The sequence below is a fragment of the Macaca fascicularis genome, chromosome 9 (assembly GCF_037993035.2).
Source record: "Macaca fascicularis isolate 582-1 chromosome 9, T2T-MFA8v1.1".
Lineage (NCBI taxonomy): Eukaryota > Metazoa > Chordata > Mammalia > Primates > Cercopithecidae > Macaca > Macaca fascicularis.
This window is the reverse complement of record NC_088383.1, coordinates 55,911,274-55,932,621: the sequence shown is the minus strand read 5'-3', so window position 1 is coordinate 55,932,621 and position 21,348 is coordinate 55,911,274. Positions and strand designations below refer to the sequence as shown.

At 44.5% G+C, this 21,348-nt stretch overlaps 1 protein-coding gene and 1 pseudogene across 1 annotated transcript in view; both read left to right on the top strand.

Moving 5' to 3' along the window:
* The window catches only part of LOC102120061 (glutamate dehydrogenase 1, mitochondrial-like), a 516,922-nt gene that overhangs the window by 189,918 nt on the left and 305,656 nt on the right, over nucleotides 1-21,348 (top strand). The gene's annotated exons all lie outside the window — the stretch shown is intronic.
* On the top strand, nucleotides 9,771-14,482 carry LOC102145303 (procathepsin L-like; annotated as a pseudogene).

Below are 21,348 nucleotides of genomic sequence, written 5' to 3'. Positions count from 1 at the left end.
CAAGGGTGTTGTAATGATATAAGAGCACTCTTATATGTGAAAACATCTTTAAGTAGAATAATACCAGCTCTATGCTGGGGATATGCTAACAGGATACTCTAAGCATCACTTAACTTACCCCCTTTAATTCTCACAATACCCACAGAGGTAGGCATTTCTTTTTTTGGAGACGGAGTTTTGTTCTTGTCACCCAGGCTGGAGTGCAATGGCACAATCTCAGCTCACTGCAACCTCTGTCTCCCAGCTTCAAGTAATTTTCCTGCCTCAGCCTCCTGAGTAGCTGGGATTACAGGTGCCTGCCACCACCCTCAGCTAATTTTTGTATTTTTAGTAGAGACAGGGTTTCACCATGTTGGCCAGGCTGGTCTCGAACTCCGGTCCTCAGGTGATCTGCCCACCTCGGCCTCCTGGAGTGCTGGGATTACAGGCATGAGCCACAGTGCCTGGCTAGAGGTAAGCATTTCTAATTCCTCTTTTACAAGCAAGGAAACAGATGCTATACAAGTTTAACTGTCTTGCCCAAAGTTACATGGCTGTTAAGTAGTAGAACAAGATATGAACCCTGAACTATTTAATTTAAAAATTAGTCGCATTAATTACACTTTATTTTATTATTGTCGGTCTTAGCCTGTCACCCATTGTGGTCACCACTCACCTGAAAAAAAGTACATTGTAATAAATATTTGTTAAACGAATGAATACTGTCTCCCCTCAAGATATAAGTAATGGAGACATAATGGTGGAAGGACACCTTTTACTGTCCTGTTTCACGGCTCATTGAAATACTAGGTTTGGTGGCCTTTTGACCACTAAGGAGTCCAGCCAACTTTGGCAGTCAGTGGTAAAGAAAAGGTGATTTTTTATTTTAGTGCAGAAACAGTTGATTTTAAGATTTTTGTAGAATTTTTTTTCTTAATATCCTGCAGGCTAGATCTATCAGATTAAGTTGTTATAAACCTGGAAAATATAAATTAACTGAAATCATGAATACACTTTTTTCACAGGGCCAAAACAAATTTAAGCCACAAGTGAACATTTTTTTTCCCTCAATGATCAATTTATCTCTAAATTTTGGAAATTATTATTTTATCAACTAACTGAAGTCATGTCAACAGGCATCTGATTGTCAATGACTTTAAATAATTTCTGACTTGGGGCCTGCCTCAGCATCCAGTCTCATATCGCCTCTTCTCTTGTATTCAGTGCCTTCTCCGGAGTTGGGAGGTTGTCTGAGCAGTGTTCTTTCCATCTGTATTGCTTTCTCCCCACCACACATGTGCATTTGCCCCATTTGGCCATCCAGCCCATTTTCCCCCAGATGCTTCCAGCCACGCTGACCAAGAGTTTCCATTTCTGTCACTTCTCTTTCCTCTGAATACTGATCTGCATTTTCTTGAACTGTGAACTTCTTATATATGCCAAATACTAAGAGATTCTCAAAATAAGATCCCATATTCTGAACAGGACCTAGAGTAAGGATTCTAGGGAAGGCCAACTGGCTCCCACCCTAAGAAGCACTCTGCTATATTGTCAGCACTCCTCCAAGGCATTGTCTATGGAAAATCAAGGTCATTTGAGAGCTTTTAAACATTCAGAAAGGGAGTTACTGTGTCTGAATTTCTGGAAGTGGTTTTATTAGGGATGAGAGCATAAATGCAAAAGGTCAGAGGAGGATTGGAGGATGCTGAAGGAAGTCAAAAGGCCTGCAGTCAACTTGCACATGCTTGCCTAAAAGTGGTGAGAAAGCTCCACCCAAATGAAGGGGCAGTGGGGCCTGGCCCATCACTACCCCAAGCTACAGGAGAAAGGATTTGACTATTCCCAGAATTAAAAAAATAGTAATAAGAAGAAATCATTATTTGAGGCTAAATTTTACTTTCCCCATTTCTGAAAAAGATTTTTCTCATGATTTATATAAATTCAAATTTTTCAGCACTGTAATAACTTCAGTCAGTTGATCTAGAATGCAAGATATTAACAACAACAAAAGAAGAGTGAAATCCTATAAAAGTTTCAACATGAAATATTTCTGCAAGGCAAAAAGAAATTCACATTCTTGTACCAGGGAGCTGCAGCATTGTCTAGACCCCTTATGGGCACAAAGACATTGACCCCAATGTTTCAGTGAACTATGAAACGAAACACTGAACTGCCACTGCCACCCAGGCTGAGTGCAGTGGTGCAATCTCAGCTCACTGCAACCTCTGCCTCCAGGTTCAAGCGATTCCTGAGTAGCTGGGATTACAGGCACCTGGCACCATGCCCAGCTAATTTTTTTTTTGAGTGGAGTTTCACTCTTTCTGCCTAGGCTGGAGTGCAATGGTGCAATCTCTGTTCACTGCAACCTCTGCCTGCCAGGTTCGAGTGATTCTCCCACCTCAGTCTCCCGAGTAGCTGGGATTACAGGCACACACCACCACGCCCGGCTAATTGTGTATTTTTAGTAGAGATGGGGTTCCACCATGTTGGCCAGGCTGGTCTCAAACTCCTGACCTCAGGTGATCCACCCATCTCAGCCTCCCAAAGTGTTGGGATTACAGGCGTAAGCCCCTGGCCCAGCTACTTTTTTTGTATTTTTAGTAGAGACAGGGTTTCACTATGTTGGCCAAGCTGGTCTTGAACTCCTGACCTCGTGATCCACCCCACTTGGCCTCCCAAAGCGCTGGGATTACAGGCATGAGCCACCGCTCCCAGCACATCTCCAGTCTTTAGGTCTTAAAGAGAGATAGTATTCATTCATTCTACAAATATTTATTTTGGACCTACTATTTATTAGGTAAGTAGTGAATACAATGGCTGACAGGAAGACACAGATAATAAGTAAACAAATAAAAAGTAACTAAGACTGCTGATTTAGGAATAGTTCCGGGTTCAAATCACAGTCTCTTCCTTAACACCCATGTAACATTGGGGAAGACACTTAAATTTTGAGACCCTCCATTTCCACACTCATAAAAGAGGAATTAAAAATGCCTACCTCTGTGGTTATTGTGAAAATTAAAGGGATAAGTTAAGTTAGTACTTAGCATGTTGTCTCCAGCATAATGCTACTATTATTTCTCTTAAAAATGTTTTGGAACCTGAGTGCACCTAAATCATTGAAACATCCTTGTTGGGGTCTTATATATATATTTTTGTTGTTGTTGTTGTTGAGACGGAGTCTTGCTCTGCACTTCATCCTTGAGAAGCTGAGAAGAACCACAGGCTTCTTCAGGCAGGTGGTAGAACGTGGGTGTATCCTGCAGGTGCTCACAGTATCTCCCTTGGCTCAGGTGACAGAGGCTTGGGGTTTTCCAGCTCTTGACCTAAAATTCCTGAATGATTGTTTTCAAATTTCTTAATGAATAATAGGATGAACTTGCCACCCCTGTCAGGCGGGAATGGGGTTCCTGAGAGCTGAGGGGCGAGGATCCAGATCCTGAGCCTCTTCACCAAGCAGATGCTATAGAGCAAAGGCAGCAACTCTCTCTCTCTCTCTCTCTCTGTCCCTCGTTCCCCTTCCCTTTAAGGAAATCCTCAGGACTAGGTGAGATCTTAGATCTAGTGGAGAATCTGAGCTGCTCCAAGCAACACCTTGGGATCCTGCAATCTGAAAAGGTAGAACCAAGGCAAATGTGGGTGACAATACCCAGAAGTTGGGTATTGAGCCTGTTAGGGAGAAATTTTTTCAGGGAGTAAAGTAAATAATGAGGTGTAAAGAGCAGTGAGAATGAGAAGCCATAGACTGCAGCCATATGAGCAGCCATAGACTGCAAAATCACACAACATCTGTCCTTTCTCCCTGGTCAGAGAGAGTATGATGGGAAGTCTCCAATGTAGAAAGCCCACTGTGTCCTTCAGCTCCCCCATACAGTCTCAGAACATGCCTGATTCTGAAATTTCTGTTCTCTTTAGGCTCTAGCCTGATTTTCTGGCTCATAAGGTGAAAGGGAGCTGGAAAGGTCCCCAGGGCAGGACTCATGGTGGAGAGAGAATGGTCTAGAGGATTCAGGCCTCTGCACACTGTGTCTGGGTCCCTCCTTAAAGAATGATAAAGACAAGTAAAGAGCTTGAAGCAGCCTGGAGTCCAGCCAGAAACCTTTAACTGAGCTTTAAAGGAGATGGTCACAACACTTTCCATAATATTGGCAAAGGCCTCCTGTGGCCAGGTTTGTCCTAGGATGAGCATAATTTAATAATGTTAACCTGCTGTATCTTTGCTTTAATATATCTGCTTGCCCATCACAATGACGTTATGGTTAATTTCATCAATTTGGTAACCTGGCTCACAGGAAGTAGGAAAGTAAGCGAGGACCAGGTGTGGTGACTCATGCCTGTAATCCTAGTACTTTGGGTGGCTGAGGCAGGTGGATTGTTTGAGCCAAAGAGTTCAAGACCAGCCTGGGCACCATGAAAAAATCCCATCTCTACAAAATATACAAAAATTAACCAGATATGGTAGTGCATGGCTGTAATCCCAGCTACTTGGAGGCTGAGGCGGGAGAATCTCTTGAGCCGGAGAGGCAGAGGGTACATTGAGCTGAGATTGCGCCACTGCATTCCAACCTGGGCAACGAAGTGAGACCCTGTCTCAAAAGAAAAAAAATAAAAAGAGAAAGATGGTGAGGGTTTCCTGTGAATCAAATCCTTGATTGGATGTTTTCTTAACTAACCAAGACCTCTGTAAGAATTCTGTCCTTGATTCCACAGTAAAGTGGTGTGAAATTACTATAAGCAAATGTTTACATGTCTTATTTAATCTTCACAACAATCCTGTGAGGCAAGTAGAATTGTTATCCTCATTTTCTGAGTGATGAAACTAAGGCTCAGGGGAGCTATGTGACCTGGCCAAGTCCCCACAACTGGAAACCACGGAATAAAATGAACCGAGTCACACATACTAGAGTAAACTCATTGTGCCTCACCATGGAGCTTCCCAATGGCTATTTCTGTTGCAATAGAGGATGAAGCAGATGGTCTTTCCAATCAAGAGATGTTAAGAAAGGCTCCAGTTGTCCCTGGGGAATCTCAGAATCAGACTGAAGATTCGAAAGAGCCTTTGCTCTTCTGAGTCAAACTCCCCAGAACCTCCTACAGTACTGCTGACCGGTGAGCAAGCATCAAACCTCCAAAGACTTGGGGAATTTGCAGATTCTAGGGAAAATTCCATGAGTCAACAGGTGTGAAATTTGAAAGTTCCATAGAGAAATTCTGGAACTTGAAATTATCAGAGGAAGATTATTATGCAATTTTGTTCCTGTTAGTAGTCTTCAATAAAGAGACTTCAGGTGAACATTGGGTTGAACCAAGATTACTTTCTCCCATTGTCACCATTCTGATTTCAGATTGTTCCTTGCTGGTTCATGTCCTCTTCAATTCCGTTTTGTACCAGATAGAGGCAGAGTAGAAGGAAAAACTGAACAACAAATGGCATTTGTGCCAGCTCGAGGGATAAACACCCTCTAAGGAGCATCTCAGGATTTCCACAAGATTTCAACAGGGTCACCCCAGTTCACAGGCAGGTAGCATGTCTTCAGTGTACGGCCAATCGCTGTTGGACAAACAGGAGGTGTTTTCCCCAGGATACCCTGCGCTAGACTCGGCATCTTTTTAGTCTTCTTCCTATTCTGTCTCCTTCCCAGCACACTGACGCTGGAAGCACACTGTGTCATCACATGAGCAATTCACAGGTGAATTGCTGAAATACCTCACAATGTACAGTACACAATGTACATGAAATACCTCACAAATGTACAGTACTTTAACTGCTGACAAATCCCCATGTAGTAGGTAAGAAAGATATTATTATTCACACTTATCTATTGGAACTTGGGGGCACAGAGTGTTTAAATTACCTGCCCAAGGGCACACAAGTCACTTGCCTCTTGTGTTTCAATTATACAATGGCTTAGTGATTCTTTCTTCAGATGGTTGTTGTGAGGGGTGAATGGAATTAAATCAAGTCTGTGTGGAAAGGGCCTGGAGCATGGGTTCTCAATGCAGGGTGACTACTATTAGCACCAACTAGTTATGGTAATGACTGTGATGATGATGGGGAAATAATATCACCTTGAAGTAATAATAATAAAGTTGAAGTTAGAACGATCCCCCCAAATGTATGAAAATTAGGGCAATGAATTACATCTATAAAATGAGTTAGTTTGTAAATCATGAGAAAATGAGCATCCTCAGGTACTGCAGGTAGAAACACACAATGGAATAACTCTTGTCAGCAAGCTAATCCATTCCCAGGCATTACTTTTTTTTTTTTTTTTTTTTTTTGAGACAGAGTCTTGCTCTGTCGCCCAGGCTGGAGTGCAATGGCACGATCTTGGTTCACTGCAACCTCTGCCTCCCAGGTTCAAGCAATTCCCCTGCCTCAGTCTCCCAAGTAGCTGGGACTATAGGCGCACACCACCATGCCCAGCTAATTTTTGTATTTTTAGTAGAGACGGGGTTTCACCATGTTGGCCAGGATGGTCTTGATCTCTTGACCTTGTGTTCCGCCAGCCTCGGCCTCCCAAAGTGCTGGGATTACAGGCATGATCCACTGCCCCCAGCCCAGAATTTGCTTTCTAACAAGTTCCCAAGAGATGCAGGTGCTACTGGTCAGTGACCCTCTGCTCAAAATCACTGCCCTAGGAGATGGGGGCTCTTCTATGCCCCATTTTTACAGGTAAGGCTGGTCATGGCAGTGGGAGATACAAAATAAAGGGTGGGGTCAGGTTCCTTTCTAAAAACCTAAATGCATGTCGGGGCAAGTAGGGCTTAGAAGAGAATTTACCCACCTTCGCCTCTGTCACCTCCTCCCTCCTTCCAACCTCCATTACTTGTTTGGCAAACTGGACTCTGGAAATGACTAGGAGGGAACATCACGGGTAAGGGAGGATTCTGGCTAAACTGACCTAACGGGATTCTTGCTGAGCACAGGCCAAGGTTATCTGACATCAGCTGCGGGATGGTGGGGGATGAGGACCCTGATCAATATATGGTGGACGAGGATTCCTGGCAGCTAAACTGACTTAGCAGGGTAATTTGCTAAAACTGAATTTTACAAAAAGTGCACAGATAGGTATAGTAGAAGGTTCAGAAGCCTGACTAATGTATGGTCAAACAAACAATAATGCATGCTCCAGGGACCGTACTGGCCTCAGCATCTTCCTACTCCACCAGCCTCCAGGAGGGCATTTTGCCCGGGGCCTCCTGGGTGGTTCCTTGCCTGATCATTTCCAGGAGACAAGAGACTTGCACCTTATCATCTAGGATAAATTCGGTTTCAGATTTTTAAGCCTAAATCAGGTAACAGTGCTTCACTGACAATCTCAGGTATTAAAAAAGTGAGGTTCATTCATTCATCAGTTCTAAAGGCAAACATAAGGCATTCTTTTTTTTTTTTTTTTTTTTTTTTTTTACAAAAAAATTGAGACCACATAAAAGAAAAAGAATGAAAAAAATCAAGCAACCCGAATCCCTTATATAATCTCTTCAAACGCCAAACAAGGGAACTCTTCTCAATATAAACTTCGGAACTTTTGTTGATCACTGACTGCAGTCTGGTGGTTTATACTTATTTTCTTGTGTCCTGTTTCCTCCCTACTCCCACCCCCAACCAGCAGTTGCTGCCTTCCTGTCTTGGTCTCATTGTTCTCAAATCAGACCTGTAGATACGGTCCCAAGTGCTTCTATCCTTCATCCTTATATCCACAGGATCCCCTGAGAACCCAGCTTCTATTATGGAGAACTATCCCACCCGCTGAATAAGGAGTCTGATCTTTATTCACTATTATTGCTGAGATACCAGAGGAAATAACATGTAAGAGTCTAGTATAGAACTCATGGTTCTGATCTGAGGTACTAACAGTTGCTTATTTGAATCACTGCATTTTCTATTTATATTCTTTTTTTGAGATGGAGTCTCACTATGTCTCCCAGGCTGGAGTGCAGTGGTACGATTTCAGTTCACTGCAACCTCCGCCTCCCAGGTTTGAGCGGTTGTCCCTGCCTCAGCCCCCTGAGTAGCTGGGATTACAGGCGCCTGACACCATGCCTGGCTAATTTTTGTATTTTAATAGAGAGAGGGTTTCGCCATGTTGGCCAGGATGGTCTTGAGCTCCTGACCTCAGGTGATCCACCCGCCTTGGCCTCCCAAAGTGCTGAGATTACAGGCGTGAGCCACCACGCCCACTCTATATTCATAATTCTATTCACAATATCTCCTACACAGTGTTTTCCTATTCTATGGGGAGAAATCAGGCAGAAGATACAGGTCAGATCTTAGGAAGAATTTCTATGGCCTCCAAACAAGCATTTATTGATTATAGATTTAGGGGTGAATATTACGAATGTGGGGAGATGTCCCACAAGGTTAGCTCCTCTGCTACCTAATGCACCAAGCAGCTTGTCCATAACTTAGTTTAAATATATCTGTCAGGCTCCATGCCCACTTGCTGTAAAAGCAAGATTACTGAGGTAATCTTAGATTTTAAATGGAAAACTGGGCCTCACAAAAGCAGTTGGGAAAGTTACCTGGAGATTGTTTCTAAGGCAGTGTCCAACTGTACCAAGTAAAGGATGATAAGTACAAAGTCAGAGCTTCATTAACTCTTGATGATTGATTCATTCACTTAATGCAAGACTTCATGGGAAGAAGAATCGCTGAGTGGAGGAGACTGGAAACAAGGCATCATGAAACGCCCATTGTCTCTGGATACCCACCCAGCCAGTCCCCACCCTCTTAGGGTCTGGTCTTGATCATCTCATCACGTGTTTCAAGGGTGCGTTTTCCTACCGGTTGTTTTTTTGTCTGCTGTTTTTTTTAGTGTTTTTTTTTAGTTTAGTTTAGTTTTGTTTTTGAGACAGGGTCTCCTCTTGCCCGGCTGGAGTGCAGTGGTGCGATCTTGGCTCACTATAACCTCAACCTTCCGGGCTCAAGCGATGCTCAAGCGAACCTCAAACTTCCCCGCCTCAGCCTCCCGACTAGCTGGGACCACAGGCGTGGGCCACCACACTCGGCTAATTTTTGTATTTTTAGTAGAGATGGGGTTTCGCCAGGGTGCCCAAGCTGGTCTCAAACTACTGGGCTCAAGTGATCTGCCTGCCTCAGCCTCCCGAAGTGCTGGGATTACAGGCATGAGCCACCAGCAACACGCCCAGATTCTTCTATACCCTTAATTGGGAGATAGGCTTCTGCCTGCGGGTTGTGCGTTCTTCCAACCGGCCCCACCTTTGCTGTGGACTAAACAGGAACCACTGGACTAGAGTCCTTTGGCTCTCGGCCCTGCAGGAGATTTTAATCAAAAATTCTAGGCCTAAGGGAAAAACAGGGTTAGGCTGAAAATGCACACAAGGCTCCTGTAAACTTCTTTCTATAAACCACCCGCCCAGGGCATTAAATAGGGTACTTAGTTGATCCGAACCTTCCAGGGAGACCTCCGACCCATCTCTTCGTAGCCCCCAGCTCCCCTCCCCCGGTTCCACTGAGGCAAGGGGACTGAGCTGCTCCACATGCCAAGAGTCAGCACGCCGGGAAGCCCCGCCCAGCGGCTGGCGCAGCCAATCGCAGCGCGGGCAAGCGGTGGGGGCGGGCCTGCCTGGGCGGTAAGGGGACAAGGAGGCTAGGGGTTTTATAAGTCAGTTAGCTGCTTTCGGGCGGCCTTAGGCGACAGGAGACTCCTGGACCCAGCACCTGCTCACTGTGCCTGTCAACCTTTGGCTACTGCAGCTGACACCCCAGTGGGCTAGGATTGGACAGGAGCCACCAAGGACCCAGCAAGTCCTTCAGCTCTGTGAGTGAGGGATTTTCAGGAGTGCCAGGCCGCAGTATTCCCAGGGCTGGTGAGGTGGGACCCGGAGGCTCCACCCCGGCAAATCAGGCAGGGGCGTCCCATGCTCCCTGCAACACCACCCACGTCCTGGGGCCTCAGTGAGCATGAGCGGAGGGCAGGAGCAAGAGGCTAGGACCTGACCTGGGTCCCCAGCCCAAAGCCTGGGAAACTGCGTATCCCTGTGTGGGCGCGGACACTGGGGACTCTGGTTTCCTGTGGTTCGGCCACCTGATTCAGTTTATGCTCTGTGAGGGGAGTTGGAGTGCTGGCAGGACTGGCCCACCTGCAGGACTGCAGGACTGCGGGAGCGGCGGCAGGTAGGTGCTCTCCTTCTCAGTTTCTCCTGGGAAGACGTTCAAGAACTGTTTCATTACAAGGGGCGTTTGGAAAACATACTTCACCTTCTGCTGTGTATTAGCCAAGAACAAGGTGCGAAGTGACCTCCCAATTACTGGGGATCCCTTTGTCCCTTCTTGAAATTAGATGTCTTCATTAATGAGGTTTTGCCTGGATGACCTGAGCCCAGTTGGTACAAAACCTGGGCCAATGGTTTCCTAGTTTCCCGGTTGTTGCCTTAAGCTTCTCGCCCATCAGGTACCTTCCTATCCTTTTCATAGCCTAAGTTATCATCCCATAAAACTGTTTCAGCACCTACAGCTCTGGACAGGCTGCTTTTCATTTTGGTGGTTCCATCCAATATCTCCACTTGCCCTGTATTTCTCCAGCCTCTTCCACAGTCCCTATGTAAATGCTTGGAAGAATAATTTAAATATTTTTATTCTACCATGGTGGCCCTAGTTTCTCAGGTAGCAGTAAAATGGCTTTTTAGGATGGGTCTAATCAGATCCTCATTTCTTTTCCCTTCCTAGATTTTTGAAACATGAATCCTTCACTCCTCCTGGCTGCCTTTTGCCTGGGAATTGCCTCAGCTGCTCTAACACGTGACCACAGTTTAGATACACAATGGACCAAGTGGAAAGCAAAGCATAAGAAATTATATGGCGTGGTTGGTGGCATCTGAAACGGTCCAGGGGAACCGCAGAGAGATGGGCCTTGCTATTGGGATCATATGGCTGGAGAGTCGCTTCTATAGGCCAGCTATTACCAATAACCTAAGGCAATAACTTAACAGCACTGATTATGAACATGATATGGGAATACACCCTTGTTGTGTCTGAGCTTGGAGAACATCTCCCAGAGGTGTCAAGCCCTCCCTGGCCATGATTACTCTTACATCTCTGTCTGAAGATTCACTTGGTTAGCATATGTTGGGTTTTAATTAGAAATGAAGACCATTGGCCAGGCGTGGTAGCTCACGCCTGTAATCCCAGCTTGGGGTTTACTTGGGGAAGCTGAGGCGGGCGGATCACAAGGTCAGGAGATCGAGACCGTCCTGGCTAACATGGTGAAACCCCGTCTCTACTAAAAAACAAAAAAACAAAAAACAAAAAACAAAAAATTAACTGGGTGTGGTGGCGGGCACCTGTAGTCTCAGCTACTCGGGAGGCTGAGGCAGGAGAATGGCGTGAACCCAGGAGGCGGCACTTGCAGTGAGCTGAGATCACACCACTGCACTCCAGCCTGGGCAACAGAGCAAGACTCCATCTCACAAAAGAAAAAAAAAAGCATCAGTTACATGTTTTCCTTTAGAATGAAGAATGATGGAGGAGAGCAGTGTGGGAGAAGAACATGAAGATGATTGAGCAGCACAATCAAGAATACAGTCAAGGGAAACACAGCTTCACAATGGCCATGAACGCCTTTGGAGACATGGTAAGTATGCTGTAGACTGCCAAACTCTGTGCTTCTCCTCCTCAGTTCTTTACCAAATTAATCTCTTGCTTTTTGACATTTTATTTACTTTTGCTTGAAGACCGATGAAGAATTTAGGCAGGTGATGAATGGTTTTCAATACCAGAAGCACAGGAAGGGGAAAGAGTTCCAGGAACGTCTTCTTCTTGAGATCCCCACATCTGTGGACTGGAGAGAGAAAGGCTACATGACTCCTGTGAAGAATCAGGTGAGACTGTGTTAGGTTCAGACTTCCTATCACCCCAGGAAAGCCAAGAAGCAATTGACATTTGTGCTATGGTAGAGTGTGCAGCAGCATGCATTCACTTTTTAAAGGAGTATTTAGATATATGAGCTGTTGTTAAAAGTCTTGCTCTGTGTGTGTGTGTGTGTGTGTGTGTGTGTGTGTATCAGCTTTTTTATTCTCTTTTCAGGGTATGTGTGGCTCTTGTTGGGCTTTCAGTGCAACTGGTGCTCTGGAAGGCAGATGTTCTGGAAAACAGGCAAACTTATTTCACTGAGTGAGCAGAATCTGGTAGACTGCTCTTGGCCTCAAGGCAATGAGGGCTGCAATGGTGGTTTCATGGATAATTCCTTCTGGTATGTTCAGGAGAACGGAGGCCTGGACTCTGAGGCATCCTACCTATATGAAGGAAAGGTAAATGGAGCTCCTTTTCTTGACGCCATTCCTGCCTTGTTTTACTGGGACACTTTCAGAGATAACAGACACTTTTCAGAATTGCCATTTTAGATGGTGGAATCTCTATCTGCAAACTGTCTGTGTTGTCATTATAAATTATAGCCTTTGCACAGTTCTGAGATTACATGGTTAACATGCAGCTGTTCTTGCTTCTGTGTAACATGGAGAATATACAAACCATTCTACACATAATACAGATGTCTCCATTGCGAAAAACGTCTTATGGAAAGTAAACCTAGGGGTCTTGCTGAAGAGAACTGAGCTAATTTTCAGTTTCAAATTAACTATTAATAACAACATTTCACTTCCTTGGATGATTTGTGACAGTGTTGACTTGGAAATTCTATGCTACAAACTGCCGAGTATGGTGATTCTGACTCACGTTCCCTGGGAGAAGGATGGTAGTAATCAAATCGCTTCCCTCTTTACCTTTAAAAGGTTTAAAACCTGTAGGTACAATCCCAAGTACTCTGTTGCTAATGACACTGGCTTTGTGGACATCCCTTCACGGGAGAAGGACCTGGCGAAGGCAGTGGCAACTGTGGGGCCCGTCTCTGTTGCTGTTGATGCAAGCCATTTCTCCTTCCAGTTCTACAAAAAAGGTAAGCATCTTTCTTCATAGAAATTATTGCAGAAAAAAAGTAAACCACCATAGCACACCAGCATGATGGACTCTATACATGCAATAATCATACCCAATGCTTCTGTTTGATATTACTTTGAGCATATCTCCATGAATACATGTACTTCATAACCTTTTATAAATAGCTATGTTATTTATAGTATAGTTTAATTTACTTAAATATTCTCTAATTGTTGTATTCTTAGAATTTTTAGAAAGATTTTTACTTCTGTGATTAAATCTGAAAAGAGCCTTTTGATTCAAGGATTTTGGTGTTCTGTGCTATTTTTAAGATTGATATTCTAGAGTAGAATTACAAGCTTAAAATGAGTGGTCTTTTATGCCTGTAGGAAAGTTTTTTATGAAGGACTTATGCTAATTTCTATTTCTGCTAGTTGTGGATGACAGCCTAATTCCCTAGCTTTGACAACAACAGATCTTGTTAAGCCTGATCTGGACTGTGTGTCATTTCACTGATTTTAGAGATGCCTCCCTCCCTGTGGGTGACAGGGTGGGTTACTGTCAGGTGTCCTTGGGAACTTCTCACCCAGCCTTCATTTTATTCTCTCAGGAATTTATTTTGAGCCACGTTGTGACCCTGAAGGCCTAGATCATGCTATGCTGGCGGTTGGCTATGGCTATGAAGAAGCAGACTCAGATAACAATAAATATTGGCTGGTGAAGAACAGGTATAAATTCCCAGAAAGGCTTAGAGTTGAAATTCAAAGGGGAATCCTTTTTTGCAATCAGTATTTACATACCGCAAGCCCTTAATCCCATTTCTGAAATCCCAGAAGTCTTTATCCCCCTTAGATAGAACACAGAATAGTAATGATTGATTGTAACATCAAGATACTGTCACAAGCATGCTGGGGATATTAACATGGTATTTGTCCCATTGCATGTTTAAATTCTGAACATTTTCTTAATTCTGAAGCATACCTGGCTGGAAAGACACCCTGTCCTTTTTCTGTTTCTGATTTTGCAGTTCTGTGAAAGGTCACAGTTTTGGGCCTGGGATTGAAGTGATATGCAGGTTTTGACTTAAGAATTTATAAGGGATGAACAGGAACATCGGCATCTCCTGATTCTTTATGTTAAGCCTGTGGCTTCTGGCACACTGTTTAAGTTAATAACCCAAAGTGCTTTATCCTTCCTCTGAAATGGAAAACCTGTTCTCCTTTCAGCTAGGGTAAAAACTGGGGCATGGATGGCTACGTAAAGATGGCCAAAGACCGGGGGAACAACTGTGGAATCGCCACCGCAGCCAGCTACCCCACTGTGTGAGCTGATGAATGGTGATGAGGAAGAACTTGACTGAGGATGGCACATCCAGAGGAGGAATTTATCTTCAGTCTACCAGCCCCTGCTGTGTGGAATGCACACTTCAATCATTGAAGATCCAAGTGTGATTGGAATTCTGATATTTTCACACTGGTAAATGTTACCTCTATTTTAATTACTGCTATAAACATGTTTGTATTATTGATTCACTTACTTTGTATTTTCATTTTAAAAAGATATACACATTTTTACTTGTTTAAATAAAATGTAATTTCAAATGTACTGGTGGACTTCTTTCTGTTTTGATGCATTGACTTTTTTGTGTAATTGTATTAGTCTGTTTTCACACTGCTGATAAAGACATACCCAAGGCTGGGCAATTTACAAAAGAAAGAGGTTTAATGGACTCACATTTCCACGTGGCTGGGGAGGCCTCACAATCACGATGGAAGGTGAAAGGCACGTCTCACATGGCAGCAGACAAGAGAAGAAAATGAGAGTCAAGCGAAAGGGGTTTCCCCTTATAAAACCATCTGATCTCGTGAGACTTATTCACTATTATGAGAACAGCATGGGAAAGACCTGCCCCCATGATTCAACTGCCTCCCATCAGGTCCCTCTCACAACATGTGGGAATTGTGGAAGCTAAAATTGAAGATGAGATTTGGGTGGAACACAGTCAAACCATATCAGCAGTCAAGCATGAAACTGGGTTCTAAGCCACACCTGCTCTGCCAGTGGTTCACTAGGAGGAACAGTGGGTGGCCTTCTGGCTCTTCTAGTAACTAATGTGCAGATCTCATGTCAGCTGCCCAGTTGTTGTGTCTGACCCAACTCTTGATTGAAGCAAAATATGACAAATAGTCTACAAGGACAAAAGAAAATTGTTTTAATAAAGAATTCACATTTTTCTTTAAAGAGATCAGACATACATGTAATTTCAATACTGAAAAAGAGCCTTAGAAATCATGTTTATCTCACCCACATTGTTTGCAACCCAGTCAAGTTACAGGGCAAAGCTATCAGGGCCAGCTTCTGGAGCATCTTCCCCAGCTGCTGCTGAAGACCCCACGGCCACTTTGCAGTTGAGGTGAGACAAGGTACTACTGCATTGGCAAGGCTGTTTGTCTGTGGGTCCTCAAGGGATGAGGGATAAACTCCAGGGTGTGAGGCTGGGCTTTAGGAATGGTGTGCTGACCTTGGAAGGTGGAAGACAGATAAGAGGACCCAAACTGAGAGTCTGTGGCCACATTTTCACCAAGCTACCTGTAAGCACCTGAATTATTTTAATCAACAGAAAAACTTCCCCATTGTATTGGCTAAAAGAGCACATAGTTTCATCACCTGTGTTTTCTCAAAAGTCTCATGTTCCCACTGAAAAAAATATAAAAGATAGAACCTGAACGGTCTCTATTACTGTAAAACAAATCACCCAGAAACTCAGTGGCTTAGTAGAAACACCTTTCACATTTTCCGCCCGGACTTGGCTGTGTGGTTTCATGGGGAGACATCTGTAGGCTCTATCTGTGCTGGAGACATCTGCAGGGCTTGACGGGACTAGACGTCTGCAAAGGCTCACTCACACGGCTGGCCGCAGATGCTGGTGTTGGCTGGGCGTTTAGCTTGGGCCGTTGACAAGAGCACCTGCCTGGGGCTTCTCCATCATGGCTTAGGCTTCTCACAGCATCAGCACTGGGAAAATATATACATATACCTTGGCAAACTTTAAACACTGAATTGCACAAATGTTTATGTTCATCTTTATTATTAAATAAATTAATAAAATTATCACGAGGAGATTTGGTCTCTTCTCTCAAGTAATACAGTTTTAAAATCTCATAATTAATGTAATTAAAGTTTTTTATACTTATACTTTCAATAAGTATTTATTAGGCATTTTTATTTATTTATTTACTTTTTTTGAGATGGAGTTTGGCTCTTGTTGACCAGGCTAATATGCAATGGTGCGATCTCAGCTCACTGCAACCTCTGCCTCCTGGGTTCAAATGATTCGCCTGCCTCAGCCTCTCGAGTAACTGGGATTACAGGCATGCGCTACCATGCCTGGCTAATTTTGTATTTTTGGTAGAGATGGGGTTTCTCCATGTTGGTCAGGCTGGTCTTGAACTCCCAACCTCAGGTGATCCACCCACCTTGTTTATAATCTAACCTAACTAGAATCTTTTTAAAAGCAGGACAAAAAATTCAACATTTTATGTTATTATAGCTATGTTAAAATATGTCTAGAAAATACAGCCAGAGGAAATAAAAACTTTCATTGCCTCAAATTGCCGCAAAGCCAAGGGGCACTGCCCATGGCCAGGGAGGGTGAGCCCTGGAAGCACCGAGGTTGCTGACTCCCAGCCCAGGAGCAGCTGGACCCTCAACCCCCAGTGCCTGGTTTCTCCTTGCATGTGAATCCAGGTCCCAGCATTTTGTCATTGACGGGAGCAGCCTTGGCTCACCCTCCTGGAAAACAGAAAGATGCTCATGGATGCTGGCTGTGAGGCAACCTGAGGGCTCAAAGACCTCCTGTGGGGCTCACACTGGGGCCAGAGCCTCAGCCTCTGACACCCGAGAATGGAGTGGGCAGGATGGGTGGGGCAGAGAAGAAGAAAGTTCTCCGGATGTCCTGGTTAGTCACCCTGATGCTGGGAAATGCACACTTATGGCTGAATCAGGGAGAATCAAGTCTCTTGGCCAGAGAAACAAGCCATTATGGCCAGCGAAGCGCTCACTAAGCACATGCAAATACACGTGTATGTGCACCCACAAACACATAGAATTACACACACGCCCAATACACACATATGTACATGCACACTAACTCATTACACATATGAACAAGTATGCACATGCCACACCTATACACATACACTTATGTACAGATGCCCAAATGCACACATATTCACACCCTTACACAATACACATGTATATACATGTACTCCTGACACACATTCACACACATGTGCACATACACCTACATACACACCACAATATAATACACTTAGTAGAGTAGTATTGGGGGGCCTCAATTGTGGTCAGATGGCCTGAAACTTAGTCTGAATTGTTTCACTTTTCTTATCCCCCATTTCTCTAGGGGGCTCTTCTTTGCTGGGCTGCTCTAAATACACTGGGTAGTCCTATACGCTACTCTGCCAGCTTTATTGTTACCTGGACATTTTTAGGTTCCAGTTTTATCTTTTTACTTTTATTTTCAAAATGTGGTAAAACATAAATAACATAAAATTGATAACTTTAACCATCTTGAACTGCACAGATTGTTGGCATTAAAACACTCACATTTTTATGCAACCAACACCACCACCCATCCATGAATACTTTCATCCTGCAAAACAGAAACCATCTTTTTACCCCCCCTAGCAATCATGCCTTCCTCTTTAGTTTACATTTATTTTATAGTACACAGAATATCCTAGAAGCAGAGAATCTGAGAAGTGGACGGCACCTGGTAAGGTTATCTCTTCCAAACACCTGCCCTTCAGCAAAACCACACCTGGGGAAGACTGAGCCAGACAGAATCAACCTTCTTTTTAAATGTACAAAACTAGGCCTTCTTTGGAAGTCACATATTTGAAATATCAAGTCAGAAAATTCTTTTTCTGAAGTAAAAGTGTTCTTTGTCATTTCCTCAGTTACTCTTTTTTCTTTTCCAGATTGAAAATAACCCGTTACTCTCCTCAGGGAATCAACAATTTCATGAGCAATGACTTCCTGGGAGGCCGTGGTTCTCAAACGTTAGCCTGCCTCAGTGTCAGCTGGAGGGGATATGAAAGACAGATCACTGCACCTACCCCTAGAATTTTAGATCCCAGAAGTCCAAAGAGGGTTCCAGAAGTTGCATTTCTAACAAACTCCCATGTGATGCTGCTGCTGTTGGACTGGGGACCCCATTTTAACAAATGCTCCTATAAGGTCCAATGCTAGGAAATCTGAAGAATAGAAAGATGCAGGTACCTAAGAGGTGGGAACGAATGGAATTAACAAGGTAAATGGGTTAACCTCCATGTGGAAAGTGCCAAATGCCCTTCGCATAAGCCCTTTGCTGTCACAGAGCTCACAAGCTCAGGGTGCAGTGTGGGAGGCTGAGGTGAACAGTAGTTTGGGATGTCAGCCATTCACACTGGGAACTGTGTGGACCCTGCAGGGGAGCACAGCACTCAAGCTGGGTGAGGAAGGGGCCGGGGATGGCTTCCTGCAGACCTAGAAGCATCAGAAGCTGTTCCTGGGTGGATTCTTAAAGAAAAGAAGGTGTCCAGACAAAAGGGCTGGGCGAGGCACGTGCTCTTCCAGCAGAGGAACGTGGAACTGAAAAGCGGACGTGGAGCATTCATGGGGCAGCAAGCTGTGCAAGTGTCCCCAAGGGGAGCGTGGAAGTGAGGCAGTGAGGACAGAGTGCAGAGGCGGGCAGGGCGAGACCCAGAGGGCATGGTAACACAAGAGGAGGAGCCCAGGTGATATTATGAAGGCTCCTTTGACATCAAGGACAGAGAAAGCTTTGCTAAGACTCCATAAAAGGGGGCATCAGAGAGGAAAGGAGAAGCGGGAACACAGCTCTCCCCAGTCCTCTAGGCCTTCCACTATAGGATAGCCTAGGTGCAGACAAAATTTCCTTTCCTTTTTGTTTTGTTGAAAGATTTTGGAATTGCATGGAGGGAAACTTGTAAAGACTCTGGGCAAGGCTAGAACCAAAATGAACACAAAGAGAATACAGAAGTTGGGTCTGGAGGTGAACAGAGGAGGCTTCCAGCTCCATCTTGTGCAGGCTGTACAGCCTTGAGCATGTTACTTCTTGTGCCGCAGTCTCTGTATTTAAATAGAGACCTAATTCCCTCACAAGACCCATAGGACCTCACAGGGGCTGGCCTCCCTGCTGTTTTCAGCCTGAGCTCACAGGCGCTGGCCCTCACTCTTCCTGCTCCCGCTCCATAAGCGTCTTTCCAACTGGGTTTGCCAGACTGTCTTCTGCCCCAGCCCTTTCCCCAGGTGGTTTCCTCTGTCTGGAGTAGTCTTGCCCTCGCCTGACTAATTAGCTACATTAAATCTAAGACCCACTCCCTCAGGGCAATCTGATCTGCCTGCATAGGTTCAATTTCTACTCTTAGAGGGTTTTAAGCATTGGGAACTTTTACTTGATAGCACTTAGTGGTTGTTATTTGTGTAATTAGTTGTTGAGTGTCTCTTCTACTAGAACAGGGGTCAGCAAACCATACCAGCTTTGGCCTGAAGCCTGATTTTGTAAATAAAATGTTAATGGAGGAGATCAGGTGCCTACAGGGTCATATTGCTGGAGATGTGGAGTAACCGATCAAGATGAACATATTTTGGTTCATTTGGATGATCGACTTAGAAGAGAGCTTCCATATCCTCTCAAGGTCTGCATTTTAATCTAGTTAACATTTCTTTGGTGCCAGGGAGTGACATTTTCTTTGTTATAGAGATATATTTTTAAAAATGCACAAGGAGTTAATAGGAAATATTGTGTTCTCACCAAGTGAAGGCCAAAAGACTTCATTGCAGGATGTACAAAGGAAGCCTCTGTGTAACTTACATAGGGACAAGTGGTGGAAGCATCCAGTTACTGCAATGCGTGCCGCCAACAGGCAGATCTCAGGAGAGTCTGCATGTGGGCAGGGAGAGCCATTTTCTCAGGGTGGAGGGGAGTGACTGTTCTGCCTTTGTTTCATTACACTAAAATTGTCATTTGAATTTTATGAGGTCCCTAAATTTGTTGATCTGTAAGTTTCTTTAGGTTTTATGGTTGTAATATATCTATATGCCTACATTCTTTATATCTAATGTTAAGGTTACATATAGTTAATATATATTTAATAAAAATATAATATATATATTACAAAATATATAGACACATGAGCAGAGGCAGAGCAACAAAAATAAGGTTTTAATACACATAATCAGGAGAGAGAAGGGCCCATCAAAGTGAACAGGCAAGGGGAAGGGGGCACCTGTAAATAGCAGTGGGCCTCCTGCCAGTTCAAAGAATAGAGACCTGGCTGGGGACTTTGGTCAGCCAGATTAACGGTCAAGCCAGGGAGGGCACAGCTGATGATGACACATGCTGGCTCTTCTTCTGTCCACAGGAGAGTGTTTCAAATACACTATGGTTCTGATTGGGTTCATCAGCCCCACATTCTCCAACACACACACACACACACACACTCACACACACACACACTCACTTTGAGGTTTGGGGCCTCTGGCTTGTATAAGGAGAGAGCAGCTTAAATTTAACTTCAAGGGACTGATCCCCTTCCTCAGGCAGCAATGTCCATTCATGGGAACCATATGTGGAGGGAGACTTGCTTCTTATTTGTTCCCCATCATACCACCTGTGTGTACCAGGTGGGCCTTGGGTGCTCTTTCTGAATGGGGACCCTAATTGTGTTCAGTCGCAGCAGTTATGGTGCCGTCCCCATAGCACCATCTGTTCTGGAGGAGGATGTTGCAGAGGCGCTGCTCCCTAAACTGGAGGTACCTGGAGGAACCCTGATGGGAAGGCTCAGAAAAACAGGGGCACTGGGGACGGAGGCTTTTCATTGTTGCCCATCAGGGGGACCCAAGTGTGGGCTGAGGGTGGGTCTGGAGAATATGAATGTAGCCAGGCAGACGGAGGCTAATGTCTTTCCAGGGTGCCTCTACTGTGCACTGAATTTGGGGAATTAAGAGAGGGCTCACTCTGGAGCTTGGTGAAGAAGCCCTTTCTCATTCTCTTGGATGAGCCACAGCCATGCTACCCACCAGGACCAGGCCCTTCCTCTGCACACTCTGTGGATAGCAGTCATTGCCCTGAATCCGTGAAAGCATCATCTGCTTAAACCACTATTTCTTAGTACTGCTTTTTGCACATTTCAATTCCACAATTTCTGTTTCATTCTCTGTATAAATTGGAGAACACTTGTGAAAATTCCTCATCTTACAGTCCATTTTCTGTAACATTAGTCTTAGCCCTTTTAAAATCCTGGGCCTTGTTCTCTTGAAGTTTTTCTGGGATCGAGGCCAGCGGGATGGCAAAGCTGCTGTCACTGAGGTATGGCCTGGAGAGTCCTTGGGTATCTGTGACAGAAGGCAGGGCCACCAGCATGGGAGCCAGGAATAGGGGATGACTC